The sequence below is a fragment of the Phalacrocorax carbo genome, chromosome 11 (genome assembly GCF_963921805.1).
Source record: "Phalacrocorax carbo chromosome 11, bPhaCar2.1, whole genome shotgun sequence".
NCBI lineage: Eukaryota > Metazoa > Chordata > Aves > Suliformes > Phalacrocoracidae > Phalacrocorax > Phalacrocorax carbo.
This window is the reverse complement of record NC_087523.1, coordinates 20,159,490-20,176,508: the sequence shown is the minus strand read 5'-3', so window position 1 is coordinate 20,176,508 and position 17,019 is coordinate 20,159,490. Positions and strand designations below refer to the sequence as shown.

General features: G+C 36.8%; 1 protein-coding gene across 1 annotated transcript in view; it reads right to left on the bottom strand.

Moving 5' to 3' along the window:
* The window catches only part of NXT2 (nuclear transport factor 2 like export factor 2), a 65,377-nt gene extending 49,610 nt beyond the window's left edge, over positions 1–15,767 (bottom strand). Inside the window, exon 1 of the mRNA XM_064463349.1 lies at positions 15,655–15,767. The gene's annotated coding sequence lies outside the window, so the exon portion shown is untranslated. The remainder of the gene's footprint in view (positions 1–15,654) is intronic.
* Positions 15,768–17,019: the final 1,252 nt, after the last annotated feature.

The following is a 17,019-nucleotide window of genomic DNA, read 5'->3' as shown; positions in this document are numbered from 1 at the left end:
CATGGCAATTGGCAATTGTGAAGTTCTGAGTGTCCGAAGAGAAATTAAGAGCGTTGTATTTAACACCTCAGTTTTTAGATTACCGTTTTTTAAATTAGTTGGCATAGGGAAAACTAAAACATTCCTTTATTTGTGGGCTGGCCATACATATAGTTTTTAACTCTATGTTTTTCCTAATCCTTGAAGAGCCTTTACAGATACAGTCTGACTTTAGATTTAAAGGACTAAATTAATCCTTGGACCAAATATACTGACAAATATCATTCTACATGAAACAAACATTCAACCCCCCCAAACTTTAAAAGAAGATGTGCCAGGTCTGAATAATTTAATCTATTTTGTAAGACTATAATCCTAGGAATCTCACTTTTAAAAATGTACTGTTTTCTAGTTGATAAATCTAAATCACAGCAGATGGAATCATTATTCTATGAGTCTACGTATGTCTATTGGTCACTGCATTCTTCAGACAGAAGAAATCCTGCTTGCCATTAGAGTGAAAGCACAGCGGCTGCCAAACATCTGTGAGAAATTGAACACTGTTCATTTATAATCTGAAACCTGAGTGGACAACTAGTTGTTGGCCTCTTCTGTCTAGACTGATTTGTTCCCCCCCACCCCATGTAAAAGGGTCAGCCAGGAACCTGCAGGACAGAAAGAAAATGGTCCAAATGACTAACACTTTTCATTCAAGTAATCAGAGTTCACTTGCACACTCTTTTCTTCCACCTCCATCAAAACATCAGTAAGAGGAAAGCATGATTTTAAAGTTGACAGCTATGAAAATAAAATGCCTGGCGGAGGTTCTAAGAAAAGGCATGCCCTGGTTTTCATTTGTATTACGTAGAGGGCCTCTAAAAGTGAAAAAGCATGTGGTGTGCTTGAGGCCCCTTGCAGCTAAAAGACTGGAATGAGAGCAAGTTCATTTATGCCCTCACTTTATTTACAGTCTTTTCCACATGAAGGTGCTTTTTTAATCACTCAAAGTTTCATCTTTAACTCTTTCTGTGGGCTTTTACCTCTAATAGAAACCTGACATACAAGGAACACTGTGGGGTGTTAGTTAAGCTTCCCAAATTCTGCTTAGGCTGAATAAAAGATGAGAGTTGTAGTCCTTCACTTGACAGACTGGTAAAATGATTTACAGCAATGTATTTTTAGAAAAATACATTGAGGGAGATGACTAAATTTACATGGCAACACTTCGAATGAAGAGCAACTGTAGGTAGTTAGAGGCTGAATTTTGAAGGGTTGATCATTCAGAAATTCAACTAAGTTTAATTACTAATTTACAACACAAACAGGCCTAGCTCTGAAGTTGTACATCTGTAAGAAGGCTGCTACCTCCACTGTATCTGTGTGGCCGTTATGAATTAAAGATCATTATACTGGCAAGGTGGAAAGATTTGGATTCAGTTAATGAATATCAGCATGAAGCCAGCCTAGTACAGTTAACAGGTCAAGATCTCAACAGAGATGATTCCCAATGACACAGGAGTAACACCATGATAGATTGCAGTAACCATGGCAGGAAGCTGGAGAAACATGATGCTTGTGGGGTCTCATATATTTAATTCATTTTGAAAATGTACATTTTTTGTGAGTAAGAGCTGTGCTTCTACACTTGAATCTGTCTTTTTCATCTGTGAGGTGGGAGGGTATCAGCTTGCAAGATGACCCTTTTTTTATTTAAACAAAGCTTTTAGCATTTAATCATTATAATACAGTTTTGTACCAAGTCGATTAGACATAAGAATTTGTATAGTAACATCTGAGATTAACGAGACAAAAGTGCCTCTTTTTTAGATCCCATGGCATTATCTCTACAGAGAACTGGATTTTTTTTCTTTTAAAAATGTTAACTAAATCTGTGAATTCTATTGTAATTTTATCCATTTTAATAGCATAAATGTTCTGATTCACGGGAAGTGCTTTTTGCTTTTAATGCCATAGTATCTAATAGGTTTATATGCCAAATCCTTAATTGTTTTTCTCCTGTTTAGGTTTTGCTCTTGGGTATAAAAACAGAAATGGTCACAGAACTGCAAGCTTGGAGAAAGATCAAAGAGACAGTCAGTTACAAAAATAAAGCAAGTACACATAACTGCAATGAAGATTGCTGATAAAGACATCATCGAGGGTGCAGTAATCACAGAGTACAGTTATGACCACTCTCGAAGTTTGAGTTGAAACTTGGTATTTGACTGAACAGAGCAGAGACACAAAGTTTGCAAATACATTACAGCCTACCTCTAACATAAATAATCTTTTATTACCACTGAGTATAGAAGACCTAAGTGAGACTGGAATTCAAATCTTCATAGGTGCTATGCAGTTAATATACTCAATAATATTTGGCAAATATACCTGCCCAAGAAAACACACAATCTAAAAAGGATGGAAGAAAATCTGGAAGAAAGGTGGTATTTTTTCCATTTTACAGGTTGGAAACTAAAACACAAAGCGGTTTCAAGCTTAACCCAAAATATAATGATTTCTGTGGGCTTTGGCTAGACTCTTGGATTATATCAACATTGTTTCCAAATGTCACCTCAGTAACTGCCAGACCGTACACAGTGCAATGCAAGGGATTTTGGCAAGATTGTGCGATGATGCAGGCTGCTGTGTGGAATATGTGCTACAGGCAGCAGAGACATCACCGATCATCACCATGGGAGTCTGCAAGGACATATTGGAAGACTCTGTAAATCTGGGTGTTTCTGGAGGCTTCCCTTAGTTTACCAACAGGGTGTCTTTATGACTCCCCAAGGGCAATCAAAATTTAAGATTAAGATCATGAGGGAATTTGGCTTTAAAGACACTATCACAGGCATTTTTTTAATCCACGTGATATAACTCAATGTTATATAAGCTTTTGAGTTTAGATCTAAGCTTCCCATAACTCAGAAATAACCTGTTCCTCTAGTTTGGGTCCTTAAGAAATTAAACAGTTTAGTTCATCCAAACACATGCAAGTTTGGATGCTTCTCTAGGTCTCTGGAGTCTGCAAAAGTAGGGCAAGAAATCTCATAAAAATGTGCGTGATTTCAAGGAAACTTCCATGCCGGGTGTGGCTGCAGAATCAGACCTGACAAAGTGCTCCTTTTGCTCAAACTTTCTTTTCCTGAAAACCCTCAGCTACTCTGATTCTGTGCACGTGATCCAGGGTACGTGTGTTTATGCTATGCGGACATTCCCTCAACACCCTGAAGTGGAGTGTATTACACTCTATGGAAGTCTGAAAGAATTTCTAACTCCAATGGTTTAAGAAGACTACAATTAATGAACTAAATCCATGATGCTGCCAAATGAAATTAAATTAAACTAAAGAATTCAGTGTTGTCTGTACATTTACTAAAACTTTGTCAGAGTCAGCTCATGCTTTTTGCAAACACAGTGGGTTCATAATTGCTAGGTTTAGTTTTGTACTTTATTGCTTGATTTTAATCACTATCTTGAAAGTAAAAATGAATTCTGAAATATAATTTATATTCTTATTTGGTCCACACTGCATTTCATAATGTATTCTTCAAGATTTCAATTTGAAATGGTTCTTTATTAATACTGCATTTCCCATTGTGTTTGCACATACAAAATAACAGTATTGTTGTTACAAGACTTCTGATAAGTGGGGAAAAAAACACTTGCAAAAGATGTGTTCACTACTTTCAGTTTTCAGCAAGGCACATTAGGCCAACATTTAAAAGCTACAAAACAAATATACCCTTGCAATCTCAGATGCATATCATGTCTTTGCTTGAGATTTTAACAAGTAATATCTAGCTACAGGTCCCCTGAAAAATCAAAGTTCAACCTGTTTACAATGACCCCTACAAAATAGCCTTTAGTGCTGCAGGTTCTGCAGACTTTACATGACCTGTTAAAATCTGCACAATAGGTCAAAAATAATGAAGTGGAACATTTCTGCTGTTGCAGTATTCTACATGTCTGTTTCCTTATTGCACCTGATGCCCTTGAACGTAAACAACTTTTGTAATCCTTTGAAGCTTTTGACAGCTTCAGTTGCTCTGCTGCTTAGTTCTCTTAAAAAAACACCTATTATTATCTTCTCTAATAGTTTATGAAGTTTCCAACACTGCAAATCTGCAAAGTAATGTGCAGATATGAGTAAATATTTAGGACTCAGATCAGGATGCGGCAATTATGATAATCTTTAAAATTATTATTTTGATATTCTTTCTATCCTTGGCAATATTCCTCATATTACCATCCTCAGAAATGTACCTCCAGTAGAGAATGTACCATATCCATATAATAATGTAATGACATACAGAGACTGTATGCAACCACAGTATGAAAAATATGCTAACATTGCGTAAAGCTTACTAGCTTCTTTTCACCACTTTTACTGCCTCATTTAAGAAAGCATTTTAAGTAAACAATGCAAAGGTATTTTTTAAACTGAAACCTGTAGCTCATAATCTAGTATTTGCCACTAATGTGAACACACAGTACTACATGATGCTTAGCTTAGTCAGTGAAAAATCTTGTGAATTTCTGTAAGCTTTAAGTCAGATATTCAACCAAAATCTGTAAAAACTGTTTCAATCAATCCTGAGGCCATCAGTCCTTCCTTAAAATGGCATTCCAACCTGCCTCATCCTTTTCAGATTAGGCCTTTCTTCTCTTCTGTCTGGGCCCTGAAGGTTATATTATGCATAAATGTGTATAAGCCACATTTATTTGCATATTACACAAATACTCATTCTATTTCCTCTGAAAGTCTACTCCACATGTTCAGTACTTCTATTTTATATTGACATTTAATACAGATTTGTTCTACTCCAGATTTTTTAGCCATCTGCTTACCTTACACCACGCTTTCTAGTGCATTTACTCATTTATTTTACACATAGACACCATACCAACATATACTCAACTCTTTGCCACTTCCCTCTGCCACAGCTGCCATCTGCCTTTCTATGTCTTCAGCTCACTGGAGCCCTGGTCTTGTAGTGCCAGAAACTGCAGAGGGTGATGAGGGCCCCTCAGTGGGTTTTGTAAATCACAAACTCTTCCCAGCAGGGACAGGGGAAGGCAGGGGAAGCTCTACCCTCCTGCCAGTGAAGCCTGCCAAGCTCTACCTAGCTCAGACTCCCCATGCAATGGTATAGAGAGGGCTTACGCTTTTCCACACTGCCACCATTTTCTGTGGTTCCCACGCAGCAGGGAAGCACTGGGTGCAAGAGTTGCACTGCCCACCCTCTGGTAAAAGTCTATGTTCTTCATAAACGGATCAGCTTTTTCCTACAAAGTATAGTCACAGATTTGAGGACTGAAGATAAAAGTATGCCTGTGAGAAATTTTAGATGTTAGGAGCTTTGAACAAAGATCAGATGACTCTGATCTGCCTGACAATTTGTTTTACGTCATCTTTCTGTAGTAAGCACTTTTTTGTGTGTGGGTTGAAGTACCTCCTTTCGAACCAGTACTCAAGACCTCCTGATGTAAATCCTAGTCTGCTCTCAGTTTGTTCTTGTTAATCAGGAATTCTTGGAAAAATACAAACACATCTGCATTTTTAGCACACAATATGTCTTTTCCATCTGCAAGACACTTGTTTAAGCTACTTCCCTTTCTTACAAGCTAAACTATTTTATTATTCTCGATTGATTAGATGGATTTATTACCATATTCTTATTAGAGTGTGAGATGATATTAGGACTTCTGCTTTCATGAAACAGGCCAAAGAAACAGGATACCAGAAGTAAAATTAAAACTTAAACTAGTACCTTACACTTTTAGCATTTGTTCTCACTGGAACAAAACATACAACTCCTGAGAATTTAGCAGTTTAAGAAACTATTCCTCACAAATGAAGGCCCTCCGTTCCCAGTGTACGCAAGAGATGCTGACTAGAGTATGGAGCTAGAACAGGCCACTGTTTTGAACTCTGTAGTGGCCACCTCCAAGTCGAGTACGAGAGAACATGCAAGCAGGAAGGAAAGAAAACGGGAAGAGCCAGGGAGCAAGGATGCAATGTACCCTGGAGGGTAAGATGGTCATAACAACTCAGCTAATCAACAGTCTAACCTATCTCCTGCTAAGCCGACATCACATTTCAGTTGATAATGCAACTTCTCAGCACCACTGTGTTTCAGAACAAGTTGTACTTGGCAGACTGCCACGGTGCTGAGTGATCCTTCTCCTGCGGGATTCCAGAGCTTCCACAAACACAACAGGTCACTTTCCACTAATGTGACATAAAAGAAAGAGATTGAAAATGTCAGTGTTGACATTGGCTGCCTGCTGAAATCAGTATGAAGAACCAAGCTCTGTTTACAATGCTGAAGTTTAAGGGAAATCACGTACCTCCCTCTTCCCCCACCTGACTTCGCCTCTCCCATATGCAGACACACTGCCACACTGAACAGCTGGCTGGAGTCTGAACAGAATGGCCACAAAGTAATGAATCTGAATTATTTTTATCAAGCACACACCTAGCTTTAGGATGATAATGGTTGAATACCAAACAGTAGATTACCCTGCTGCCAGGGATAACCTAACTCTACTTGTGGTACTGGAAGGAACACACAAATATTTAGCAGTGTGCACTTTGGGTGTTTCCATCGGCCTTCTTATCAGTGAAAACACCTTTTGTAACATTTTGTACATTTGAAGGGTTTATTTTTTCTGTAAAATATTCGATAAATATAAAGTAGCATTTTGGCTGTAAATCAGTACTCCATGGATTGTCTTGTAAGTTCTTGTACAGTAGGAAATGCCTTAATCTTAACCATTTGGCTTAGTAATGCACTTGAAGGTACCTAAGCAAATGTTGGAGAAACGCTTTTTTTCTTTTCAGTTCAGATTAATTTCAATGTTTCTTTCAGATCCCACAAGCAAAACCAAGTCTGAATGTTAAGAATGACTGAGTAGAATGGCCTACAACTAAATTTATGACCTGCAAAAATGTTCTAGTTTTTAATGCTAGAAAATGTGATCACAAAACTATAAAATGGAAGACAAAGATTATTAAAATGCTTTGGAAAGTAATCTGTCTGTGCTCCTATTGGTATGCCACATATTATGCTTCACAAGCGGATATGTCAAAACACACTGGGACCATTCATTTAGCTCTAGCAGGCTTACAGCTAGTTTTCTCTCCCAAAGATGTGCTGTGTTCACACCAAGGAGAGTAAATTCTTTAAAAAAAAAATCTGAAGGACTAGATCAATTCACATAATTTCAGGTATAACCCACAGTATCCAGGGAAGACTAAGCATTTAAATTGGAATGGTTTTGCTTCCTAAAGAGACTTTTGAAATGGCAAAACCCTCAGTAGGCCTTTCAGTAAAGAATACCACTATATGAATGCCAATAATATTTTAATCATGCACCTTCCTATATATCCCATTATTTTTACTTTCCTGAGTAAATTAACTCTGAAAAGATGTTGGAAAACACAGGAGAAAGAACATTAATTGGTTAGGCAGCTGGCTTTTTTGATTTTTTTAAAATTTCATGTAGGTCGTACTTCTGTAGCCTAGTTGTATGGCACCAGCTGCTTGTATCGTGTTTATTTGTATCCACTTGTGTTAGTACAGGAGCTGGCTGCTTCCCTGCTTCCCTGTCTCCATGGATTATCTCCTCTACTCTGATATATCTTCTGAAGTCCTAAGGCAACTGAATATTAAAATGAAACTAGAGGTTTTTTCTTTTTAATCCTTGCAATAGCTTTAGGAATTTGGTTAGTCAAAATTTTTCCTATTGTGGAAGTGGGATTCCAAATCAATCAATATGCAACCACTCTCATTTTTATTTTGGAAACAGTAAAAGAAACCTGTATCAGCTATTTTTAATGGAATGTTGGTCTTAGACAGCTTTCGTTTGATCTCAAATACTGTTTAATAAAGGTTCTTATTAATTTATATTCTTTCGCTATTATACTATATACTATTAATTGAGACTCCTACCATAGTAGCACAAATAAAGACGATACATTCTCCTCCCTTGCTTGCAATTCTTCACCCTGTTTCTGTGAAAAAGTGGTCTACTACACTGATTCAATCCACAACTAAAAACTATATTCATGTTTATGTATGCTCTTAAATCGCAGTTACAGTAAGGCTAAAATTTGACTCAGTCACTTTTCTGTTGCTGAATTTATTAATCTCCTATTACATTGGCCTAATGTGTTTCATAAACATGAAACATCAGAAATGAGGGAAAAAATAGGATTAACTGAAATTCTCTCATTTATTATACTTTAATTACTATTACTGCAACAACTTAAGCCAGTTTTCCTCTGTGGTTCTACAGATGGAAAATTTGAGTAGTACCTCTTTTCCAAATTCTAGTCTAAATCCCCCAGCCCAAGAATCTGAAATCTCAGAAAGGCCTTGTCTTTCACAAATATGTGAAACCTACTCAGAAAAGTGAATAAGTAATCAGGTAGCTAGGCTGCACTGAGCTACATGCTTTTACAGCTACAAAAAACTGTACTGTGAAAAAACTACAAAAACCGTAGTTTTTGTAGAAAAAACTACAAAAAACTGTACACTGTGAAAACTGATAGTTGATTCTTCCTCTGTCCTTTAACCACTTATTCACCTGCATGAGGATCTTCCCTATTAACCTCTGACAGTTTAACTTCTGTGGGAGCCTTTGACACATGTGACTTTTTAAATTGGCTTTTACAAATAAATGTAGACTGTATCAACCTCTTTTTTTTCACATTTGCCTGCTCAGTGTCTTCTTTAAAGATTCCAATAGATTTGTGCCAAAAGTTGAGTTGACTTTTCCTCGATATATAATACTTATTACTGTATGAACTTACTCCACTCTTTAAGTAGTGTCTATTAATTTGCCTGGTACAGTTTTCAACACCATAGGTTTATTACTCTAAGAGAAGGAAATGTTATATGTACTTTCTCTTGCATATCACAAAGACAGATTTCCAAGACACACTTTAATTTAGCTGTAACCATTGCACATCAGTTAGCAGCTGGAATCTCGCATATGTCAGTATGTTGCACTTGAATGTTAGGTGGCTTATTAGAGAACTTCCAAAATGCCACCTTAGTTTACAAAAAGCAATTCTAGCTACTGAAGACAGGGTGCAGGAAGTCATTCAGGGTAAGAGAATTCAAGAAAAGATCTTAGAAGAATCTTAACATGAACATGTGTAAGTTAATTAGAATGTTTTCTGTATGTTTTATTATCCTATTTTCCTCAGTTACAAGGCATGTATTTCAATAAAATTAGAGTGGTGTCAAAAGTCTGGGTATCTCTGACCTGCAGGCTGAAATATGTAATGGAAATACTCAAACCTGTCTTATAGGCTTAGTTCAGGTGCCAAAAGCCGTCTAGCTGGGGTGTCAGGGAATTCAGTCAGGCAATTTATCAAAGAGAACCCTACCCTTGTTTAAGATGACTCAAATAATCCATTATAACAATAACTCAGGAATGCCAGGCAGTTTACAATGGAACTATCATGCTTTTTTTATCTAATAACAACATATTAATACTTGATTAAGATTTTCTGAAACCAAAGATTTGTCCACGGTACAATGTCGGGCACTGCAGAAATACCTGCCACTACCTATGCTATACCTGAACTGGAGGTTACAGGGAGTGTTTACACAGCACAATGTTGGGCAAAGTAGCTGTATAGCTGTTTTGCAAAGGCTGTTGACCCAGTCAGTCTGAGCACAGTGCTCTGTTAACGTAGCTGTACTTTCAGGACCTGAGCTCTCTCTGCACTGCTTAGCACCATGTAAACATCCTTGAGACCCTCTGTTTACCCACAGATCAAGCATGGCAAGCATAACAACCATGTTAGCTTCTGAGGTCACTTTCCTAATATACCCTAAGGTCCTCCAGAGGAAATATTTCTGTAGGTGAGAGGGCAGACCAAGGCTTTAAACCCACCCAGTATTAGGCTTCTCTACCGAGACTACCAACTGCTTTTTCAAGAAAAGCCAAGCTGTGATGTGTACCAGCTGAGGAGCAGCCTAATGTTACACCTAAACTTATTTACTGTTAGCTCGTGCCAAAAAATGTTAGTGTCCCTGACCATCAGCTGTGGCCCCCACATTCCCAAGCTCTTTCGTGTCATGGAATAGCCTAAAAATTTTGACATACTATCTCCAAATTCCTGCTATAGAAATTAAACTGTTTGCTTGTGTCATACACCTCCAGCACGTACAAAGCAGAAGGTCTTGCTCAATCTCTGCTGCTTTACCTACAGAGAATCTTCTGGCCATCAAGTCTGTGGAAGAGAAGGCTAGCCTCGCTTGACAAATACACGTTTATTTTTTTGATCAGATGTCACTGTGGCTTCTTTTGTGAAAAAATGCGTATTCTAATTATGCACTCTCTGTTCCTGATTCCTCTCCTGCAACATTAACATCTTTCCAATGTTAATATCATGCCATGATTATATGTAGAGAATTGCACAGGGAAAAGTTGAGAGTATAAACAGGAGACAAAGTGCATATTCAGCAAAACAGTATTTTCAAATAAGCTTTGCTTCTTCATTTTTAGAGTGATCTTGTTATTTTATTTTTTTGTTAACAGCAGTTTATTATTTATAGAAAGATTTGCTGACTGGGCAGAATCATCAATAGTAGCTCAAAGCAAGAACTGCTCTCAAGATGGGAAAGATAACTGGAAGGAGCATTACACCTGCCAAAAGCCTGCAAGATGAACATTAAAAACAAAAAAAATAACAACTTGCTGAACTGAGATTACAGACCTTGTTGTGTTCAAATGTAGTTACAGAACTGAATACAAAGTAAGTTTTTCCCATAAGCCATATTTCTAGATTAAAAGTGAAAGGAATCACAGACCCACTGCCTCATATAGCCCTTGGAGTGCACTGCATTTTTGTCTTGTAGCAACTAGCGATGAGGCACTGAGCAATCTGATTGTTACTTCAGCTGTGGTAGGACAGTGACAAACAAAAGGTTCTTAGTGCTTCTGTTCCTGAAATCTCAGCCTGCACTTGTAAGATGGCCTTGTTTTTTTTCATTCTCTCAAGCCTAACTCACAGGATCTGTTATCATTGACTCTGTAGCAAGTCTTTACTGAAAAAGCAAATGGCATTTCTGTCAGATAAGAATCTAAGTAAGACCTGCACTTAAAATTTGTCAACTTTCATTTGCGTATACTATTCAACAATGAAAACTCCTACAGAGCTCTGTCTTAAGAGAAACAGAAAAGATCTTCTGTTGGGTCTTGCAGTCTGATTTTGATAACAAATAAAATACAGTGCATTCCTCTAGAGAACTATTGATATGAATCATCTATTTAAGAAAAGGTGTATTTGAAGAGAATGAATCATTGTTTGCCCTATGCAGTACTCCAGCACATAGTAGGTACCAGTATTATTCACCCAGATGTGTAGTAACTTCACTAAAACACCATTCTTATGTATTTTAGCCTTAGACACATTATCCTTCTGGAATTTATAACTACCTTACTTTGTGAACAGATATTCCATTCTATACATACCGATACAAACAAAATAGTCCATCTAGTATTATCAGATGCACGTATCTTTTCTCTCCTGGTGGTCTGCGCACACAGACTGAAAGCACTCAATGACATTTGATCTTGGAAACTAAACATTACTAACTGTGGTTAACATTTAGATGGGAGATCATAAAAAACAGAATCACAGCTGATGGAGAACGAAGAATTGTTACTGACCATGCAATGTTAGGCCTCGTATATCAAAAGATTGACTTTTTATTTAGTCCTACTGTTGCTGCTAAATTGGCATGGAAGAAAAAAAGAATGATGAATTCCTATGCTTGGGAATAATTTTTTCATTCCAGTAGCTGAATGCATGATCAATACAGCATTTAAAATACTGGTCTTTTCTATCAACTGACAATAAATTATTTATTCAGTTCACTATTAGGTCAATAGTGCTTTGATACAGCAGATGGACTATTGGAAAAGTAATTGGTTATAAAATGAATTTAAAGATTTTGGAGGGACTGGGATCCTATCAGCGCATCTGAGTGGAGCACAGCACCTTTGTGAATTAAGTTCACTTCATAAGGTGTACATGCCACGTTCTCTATACGTCCTCAGGAGCTGAGATGGGATCTCCCTAACAGGACTCATGCCTACCCTCTCAAAATTAGGTTTGTCTGTATTTGCACACTATCTAAAAGGAAATTAGAAATCAAGATGTTTCACCTGTTCACTTTAATTATTTATATTGATCTTAGTTTAGTTTATATTGATTTTAGTTGATCTTTTAACTATTATATTTATTGTCTACAGAGGATTAGAAAACCATTAAATTGCAGTGTTGCCTGAATAAAAACTGTCCCAGGAAGCTTACAATGGCATTCTTACACATTGCTAATGTATTTTTACAATTCAGAACTTTTCTCCAATCTTTTATAGGATTATTTACAGCTAGGAGTATAGTGCATCACTGACACTAGACTGTATACTATGGACCTTTAACCAGAAAATGACTAGGGAGAATTTGCCCCTAAAAGTATTGAGATTAATAACAACATCAAAATAACCCATTTGCCTTTTGCTCTAATCCACTATCGTCATGAGCATTGTAAGTCTGTGTTTGTAAGACATTATTACCCACATATATATAGCTCTTGATCACACATGACTTGTGAACAGTTTGAGTGTGGCTCCATATCAAACCTACATCAATGGATTGGCAACAAAAACGTAGGGATTTCAAATACTCTGCTAAAGGGACTTCTAGACTGTCTGGGGAGTGAGCTGCATGCTTACCCAGCACCGTCCAACTGCGAAGCAATATAACGTGTAATAGCTGTTGCTATTTCCCTTCTCTGGAGCATCTTTTGTACGGCTTTATCTCTGTGTTATACAGCTAGTGGAGACCAGCCACATGTAGATACATCAAGAGCTGCCGTAGGAAATTGTGCTTCTAGATTCAATTGCTCTTGCAAATACTGATATACTTTACCAAGTCACAGGAAGCACTCAACTTCTGGAGCACTCTTCTGTTGTTCCATAACTACAGCTGGCTGCATTCCAGCCCAATATACTGACTCATGAACCCAGTGCCCCTCTGTTATTCTTATAAAACCTAGTTCTTGTGTGTGAGTCAAAAGCTTAGGATTCTCTTAAACAATAAATTTCTAGACTCTCGTTCTTGGTTGTCAGCTAATCATCTGTGAACTCCCTGCAAATTTTTAAAAAACAAGCCAGAACAGTTGGGTTGACTCAACAGTGCCCTATACCACCTCTCGGTCAGGTAAGGCACGCAAGAGGAGTCTCTCTCATTAAAGACATTGCCAAAGGGCCAAATTCTTGCCCCTTCTGGCAATCCAGAAGAATAACTCTATTAGATGTTTTAAAATTTGGAGAAATGTATTAAATCTTTGGCACTCTTACTTGTTTCTGCTTGTTCAGGCAGGCTCTAGCATCCTTTATGCCTTCAAATGAAATCCTAAACACATGGGAACATAGAAAAATGAACGCCACTTAGCACAACCTCTACTACCTTTCCTTTTCATAACTCTAAATTTCTACGTCCTCTTAAAAATGTCACTTTCACTAATTTAGTCTTAATATTTTTCATGCATTAACTGTTACATATGCACAAACATTTCTATATGTACAGACAGATCATAACCAATTATTTTAGCATTCTACAGATTCAACAGCAAGCCCAACAATTCATCAACAGCTATGGAAATAAAGTGCACCAATTTTTTGCACGAGAATTCAGACAAGCAAATTCAGACTGCATATAAACATCCATGGGTGTAAAAACTTTTAGAACATGCTTATGAAACATATGGTTCTTATCGGAGGTTGAACAGGGTAGGCATTTGGAATCAAAAAGTTACAGTCTTTGTCATCTGTTCTTCCAGTTTTGAGCAAATTCATATCTGAGTTTTAGCAAAGCAACTTTAGACATGACCAGCTTTCAATTCTTTCATATCCTAGCCAGTTGTAGCTTGTCAAACAATATTCAGGAATATTTCCTGTAACATTAATCAAGAAATCATTTCATGAATACGATCCTAGAAAAAGCATACAGTATCAGATTTGAGTGAAAGCACAAAAGTTCAGAGATAAGGCAGGCGACAAACTGACAGAAACACCAAATTTCAAGACACAAAAATTTTAACTTAGTATAAATATAAATTGTAAAACCTTTCCTATATTAAATGGTCTTACCTTCTGTGAAGCTGCTCTAGATGTATTATGCAGCTAAGAACAGAATTAGTCTCAGAGAAAGGGGAATGAAGTACACTCATAGTCTATGACATACTATACGTAATTTTTTTGCAATGAAAGCACAACTTTGCCTCTCTTTTTGCTCTTAAAACTGTAAGATAGAATTATCTTTCCATAGCTTGCAGAATGAAAACTAACATGCACAAACACATGACTCCACCCCAGCCTCCCATTTTCGGCTGCACCCACTCCCAAAAGAGCAGTGCTTGTGCCACTCAGCGTCAGTTCAGTCAGCAGCAGCTCTAGCCAATATATTTTTAGGGTGGACTGCAGGCACAAGGAGGAGAGTATTTTATTAACTGTGTGAATAGTAAAAATGTGAATTCTAATTTACAATTGGATTTAAAAAATCAAGCTTGTTTACCTAAGAAATGTACTATTTGCTTACAAGAAGTTTGAGAACAAATCCAATTAAACACGTATTTTAGCTTTGCCCATGCAAAAGTGAGCAGCCTTCAGCACTCTCCTTTGTTATGTGTTCTTACTTATTACTCCAACACATAATTATTTTAAAAATATTGTGATGACATGATGTTGTTGCAGAGTATTATCTGATATTCATTTAAAAGCTAATCTCTGTCAGCTCTCCCGTGAGATAGAAGAAATAATATTTTCTATGAATAAACCCCACCCAGTCAAAATAACATTTCTGCTACTATATAGTAACTCCCTTCACTCCAAAAATTTGGAAACAAATCAAAACCTCTCTAAAAATACTGTTTTTCTTTCTCCATGTAAGCAAGCAGAGGAAAACACAGTTTAAGCGATTTAAGCGTGAATATAATCCAACAAGCCATGATAAATGTTATATGATACTCTCTTTCCAGAAAGCACCTAGGGAGTCAGGAAATGATATCTCATTGCAGATATATTGGTCATACTATTCCCAAAAGATAGTATGAAACACTGTTCTGTTTTTAAATCTTCAGATTTATGACCAATAACAATGTTAACCAACTTCATTAATGGCATTTATTGCCATATACAAACAAACTAGTTTGCAGACCTTGTAACTATACATCAGGTTTTTTTAGCTCCTCTATTGAGAAGTGTAACACTGGTTCATAAACAGGTGGTTAATTTCCAGAGATAGCAGCTTTGCCGGATCACAAGCATTCTGAGTCTTGGATAATTAAGAGATGTAATTCCTCTCAGATGAGTACTTTTTAGACGAAGAAACACTGGGATGGCAGAATGCTTCTTGGATCCAATAACAAGGTATTTGGTCTGGCAACGACTGAAAAACTGTTTTCATTATCCCGCTAACAACTACAAAGGAGTAAAAAGATAACTCCAGAAATGGTTAATTATACACTCTATTACACACACAGGCTTTTGAGTTACTCACATCAACAGGAAATACAGTAGATAATATAGCAAACACTGTGTAGAGGATGTAAACAGTACTATCTTTAAAGAAATATTAATTACCTTCTTTCAGGAATCTGCCCTGATTTCCTCTGAAGGGAACGATAGTTCAAGATAGAGAAATGTGATGCAACAGCAGAGGATATGTTTCTCAGCCAAGTAGGAACAGGACTTTTCTGGGTGAAGATAAAGGGGTTTGACTTAATCAATAGGAGCAAAAGAAACAGGGACAGAGGATAAGATTTTATATTGAAAATTTCCATGCAATTTTTATTTTTCAAAATTTTAGAAATTTACTTTCCCTTTTATTTTCAGCACGCGCAGTGTTACTTGAAGATATTTATGTCCCAAATTTCTCTCTTTTTTTTGTTTGAAATACTAGGCTGATAGCTACATCAGTGACAGAGCTAATCATCAATAGAAATTAAACCCTCTGGATTTCAAAGAAAACAAGAAAAATCAAATTCAATGTAACAAAACCGAGAATAATTTCTGGACTACAAAATGGTTCTGAAACTGTGTATCAACAAAGGTGAATTTTACATAACATTCTAATTCTCAGACTCGGAGCAAATATTATTTCAGAAAGAATGCAATTTCAAAAGCACAGTGACTATACTCTCCATGAAAAGGTCTGTCTGGCTTGTGCTATTATTAACTAATGTACTACCAAACAATTTTTGGATTGATTCTGTTTGGATGCCATCAAATTTTCCTTAGCCCTGCCATTAATAGACTTTTTCCTTTTAACTTTATCGTCCCATCTCCGTTTTCGATGATTGCTAACTTCCAGTTCATTTGAAGTGATATTTCTGGGCTTTATGTTTGTACTGTATATATGATACAATTAACACTTACTTAATTTTTTTCATTTTCCTTTCATCAATTTCCCCCTTAATTTTTTTTCAAGTAAAAAATATGGGAGCAACAAAGAAATAAGACAGACAAACTGTAATGATGACCATATCCTGCTAATGACTTATGCTGAAGACAAAAGCAATTAATAATAATAACTGAAGTATATTTATGTTAACTTAATACTATAGCCCATTGTCAAACTTTGCACATGTTTTCTATTGTCATCATGAGGACACTGATGTAAATTCAACACAGAAAGCTTTCCTAAATGTAGCACCACAGACTGCGGATCCAAATTTAAGCCTAACCACCGAGTGAATCTGGGCTCCAACTCTAACAGCAGAATGTTTCCTTAACACCATAGCAGGCATGACTTTGGTACTGACTCAGCTGTAATGATGAAACCTATTAAACCACTGACATCCTTTCTCGTAAGATGATGAATTTTTCATATACATCTCCCATTCAAGTACAGACGAGGACCAACTCTGCTTAGTTTCTGAGATATTACATGATCCTACCTCAAGCACTTAAACTAACGTGCTTATTAGCTTTCTTAATGTTAAAGTG